The sequence below is a fragment of the Lactuca sativa genome, chromosome 4 (genome assembly GCF_002870075.4).
Source record: "Lactuca sativa cultivar Salinas chromosome 4, Lsat_Salinas_v11, whole genome shotgun sequence".
Classification (NCBI taxonomy): domain Eukaryota; kingdom Viridiplantae; phylum Streptophyta; class Magnoliopsida; order Asterales; family Asteraceae; genus Lactuca; species Lactuca sativa.
Genome location: NC_056626.2, coordinates 287314952 through 287319381, shown reverse-complemented (window position 1 = coordinate 287319381; position 4430 = coordinate 287314952).

Genomic DNA, 4430 nt, shown 5'->3' with positions numbered 1-4430 from the left:
AGACCGATAACTTTTGAGGTTGGGAATTCGGTTTTGCTTAAAGTCTCGCCGTGAAAGGGACTTATAAGATTTGGTAAAAGGGGAAAGTTGAGTCCAAGGTTTATTGGACCGTTTAAAGTTCTTCAGAGGATTGGGAACCAAGCTTACAAGCTCGAATTACCAGAAGAACTGAATGGAATTCATAACACTTTTCATGTGTGTTATTTGAGGAAGTTCACGGGAGAAGTTCCCGACATAATTCCAATCTCTGAAATGAGAATTGATGAGAACAAAAGGTTGGTTGAAGAACCAGAGGCAATTGTTGACCGAAAGACTAAGAAATTGCGACACAAGATGGTTGGGTTAGTGCTTGTCCGATGGAAACACACGAATGGGCCGAATCTCACCTGGGAGACGGAGAGTGACATGATGGGTCGCTATCCGCATTTGTTTGTTGATGTGTGATTCCGGGGACGGAATCATTCTAAGGTGGAGAGAATTGTAACGCCTGTGTTTCCGGGCTTGCCGTTTTTAGCAATGTGATACTCTAGGTTAACCTTTGTAACCCGTTTTGAAATAATAAGAATTTATTATTTGAGTATTATGTGTTTTGTGCTTAATTGCTTAATTATGTGGTCTGATTAATTAAGAATAAAAATAAGCGTCAAAATTTAAGTGTAAAATAAACTTAATATCTTTGGTTAATGTTGTAGTAGTTGAAACGAGGTTTTCGAATATATATATATAACGCCCAAATCTGACTTCGTATGAGGAAGTTATGATTTATCGAAGTTTCGACTTAGCGGTGTGCAGCCTGAAATACTCGAGTTGAGATCGAGCGGTTTTTAGCCGAAGCAATCTAAATGAAAATCGAAGATCTCATTGTTGGTATCAAAGCGATAAAAAGTTAGGCGAGAACGGACGTCAAACGAAGAAGTTATGAATTTATAACGAAGTTTTTCTGTCGCGACCTATTAAAAATAAATAATAAAAATAAAGTCAAAATTAGCCGACGGAGTCTAAACGAAAGTTGTAGAGCGTAGTCTCACCTTTCCGTGGATATAAAGAACGTCGAAAACGGAGTTCGTATGAAGAAGATATGAATTTCCGAAGTTTGATAAATAAATTGTAATTATTTTTAAATCAAAAATCTGGCATCCGAAGGCCGAGTCACCAGTCCGATCCGACGTACGCCCCGCGTACTCCGAGAGTGTCGACACTTCGGATGACGCATGCAGTGACGATTTCGGAAGCAGTACGCGCTGCGTACTGCAGTACGCCCCGCGTACTCCGAGGTTCCAGCCTCTATAAAAGGGATCCGAAGGCAGCCGGCTATTTTGCCAATTTCTTCTCTTTTCTCTCCCGTTTTGCATTGTTTTGCGTGCCAAAAATACCCCGAAGCCCCGGTATTATTCTCTAGCCCCGAGGCAAGTCCCGAGATCTCGAAGATCCCGAGAAGTGCGGTTCCCGAGCCGAAGCTCTGCCCGCGAGAAGTTCGATTTTTGTGGAGATCTTCCAGATCTGCTGTGGATTACTACTTCTACAAGTCGTAGTACTGTCCGATCATCTTCTGATCAAGTGAGTGTATACTACCTTTCATAAACACGATAATAATACAAGTGCGGTTTGAGTGTATTAAGTAAATTGTGGCTTATATGTGTGAGGGTATAGTTACTTTCTTCTAACGAGTAACTATGAAGTATTTTATATGATATACTTGTTATGTGTATATTTTGTGATTGTATGCGTGAATGGATATTCACTTTATTCTATCTCATAGATCTGAATTGTTTTCTATGGAATACGTGTTATGTGGTATGCCTCATCTGTTATGTGGAATATATATTGAATGAAAATGATATACAGGTTTTAAACTATGTATAAAAATATATATTTTTATCTACTAATATGTTGGGTAGAACATGGGTAGATAGTTGGTGTGTAATAAACAGATGAGAGGCCTCGATGTTGTTGTTGTTGTTGATCTAGTTATTCAACGGAGTATGGATAACGACCACGGACTCCTTCTAGACAGTCCAGTGGAATGCTAGCAGGTTCATAACCTATAGGTGTTGTGAACGATGTGTTCACCGGTGTACTCTATCCCCCTCATGGTTGCCTTTAGGATATCTATTGTTGAGGAAACCCCTTCGCAGTGATGTCCGTCCCGATGAAAATCCTAGATTAGGTCCCTTGAGATAGTTGTCGTTTTAGGGACGTAAAGTGAGGATAACGGGAATGGGTAATCGGGATAGTGATTGGTTGGTGAAATTAAATATAACTTATTTATTGTGGGTTGAAAACCCTATATGCTCACCAGACTCCCAAGCCTGACCCACTCAGTTTTATTTGTATTACAGGAAGTGGCACAAGGGCGTAAGATGGATGGATCATCTTGTTGTTTTGTTTACAAGTCTGTATATGTATATATTTGTTGAATGACTTGTAATGTTTATCGTTTATGCTTTATGGTCTGTATCGGAACATGACATCCCGAATTTTGATTATATAATGAAAATGCATTTCTTGATGAAATGCTTTGATAAATGTTATTTTATCATGTTTTGTTTTGGGAACAAATTCCGCAACTCTTTCAAATCAAAAGGATTTACTCTGAAATTATTTAAAAGCATAAATGAAAATCGGTTTTTTCTGGCCGAGATTTTGGGGATGTCACATTTTTAGCATCATTTGTTTTTTTTTTTTTTTTTTTTTTGCAACTTTTTAGTGTTACATGTTTTTCTTTTGTCTTGTCCTCAGGTTTTTCTATCTCTGATAGGGCTTCATTTTTTATATTTATTGTAAACTATCAATTTAATCTATTGCACTTTGTTATGACTTTTATCAATGCGATAGGATTCTAATAAACTATCTATTTCTTGATCTTTTAGAAAAAGATGTTCTAACTGTATTTCCATCTACGACTGTGGTATTCTATTTTATTGATTAAGCGATCTATTATTTGGCTAAGATGGTTTTTACGGATTATGTTTGACCTGATAATTGTTCCTATCATCAAAAAATACATCCAACAAAAAGTGAAATACGATTTTTTAAATTAATACCCTCATCTAACTATAAAGGATATTTTTTTCAACTTTGATGGCATGTAACCGAGTTTTGACAGAAAATTTTAATTTTTTGGCATATAACAGATTATGAATTAAATAATGATATTATATATTTTGGCAATATGGTTTTCTTCGGTACTTAAATTATTTTGCAGAAAGTGGTCAAATTTGGTATTATTGATCTCACAAAAGGCAAGTCTCATGTTTTTTTAGCGTATCCATTGCGTTTAAAAGGTTTTTTTTTGTCTATACTTGTTTTTAAAAAATGTTAAATCTTGATGATCATGGAATGATCATGGTTATGTCAAGACAAAATAAAATTCTAAAGTAACAAATACTAAATTCAAAAGGTAAACACTTGTAATGCAGAATACATGTTATGATTCCCAAATAAATAACCAAAAACTAACATCTTCCACAAATAAATTACATTTGAACTAACATCAATAAATTATGATTACATTATCTTAATTTTTAATTATACATTATAGAGAATCGGTTAATATATAGTCACTATTTTTGTATTTGTATCGGTTATGAACTACAAAAACTATATTCAAATAATAAAAATGAAATGGAACAATGATGGTAATAATGCGAAAATAACCTTCAAATTTGGTTTGATAAAAAAATTTGTCTAAAACTTATTTCTAAAAGCAACAAGAAATAACAACGAACTTTCAAGAAGAAATGAGAAATTGCAACAAACTTTTCAAAACTACCAAGAATGTATAATACAGGATGATAATAATGCTAAAAAACACCGACTTTGGTCTAGTGCGAAAAAAATAATTTTATATGATAGTAGGATTGTAGTAATACTAAAAAAACATATATGTTTTTTATCTTATGCAAAGTCGAAACATACTTCTAAACCGGCAAGAAATAACAGCGCACTTCTAATTCATCTTGAATAACCATTTAATAGCTATATGTAAAACATATGAATACTCAGCAGTTAAGACCATAGACCTTACTCAAATGTCTGCAAGTGTCTTGAAGTAAGCATTCTTTTTTCCATTATTTTATCATTATCATAAAAAAAAGACATTCTCATGTGTTTGAGTTGTTTAATTCGTATCATAACAACAAGTAAGTTGTGTGCCAATTATGTATTTTGACATTTTCAATGAATCACGGACAATATCTAAATCAAACAAACATAATTGTTTTTATATTTTTTTGTTAGAGTTTCTTTATATTTAGTATAACAAATTACTGAAATCGTCCTTGCGGTTTGGGTAAAATTGCGCGTTAGGTCCCTAACATTTTTTTTGCACTTGGATCGTCCCTAACATATCATATTCTTTCGTTTTTCATCCCTAACATATCATATTGTAGCGTTTTTAGTCTCTTGTAAAGATAAAAGGACTATTTTAC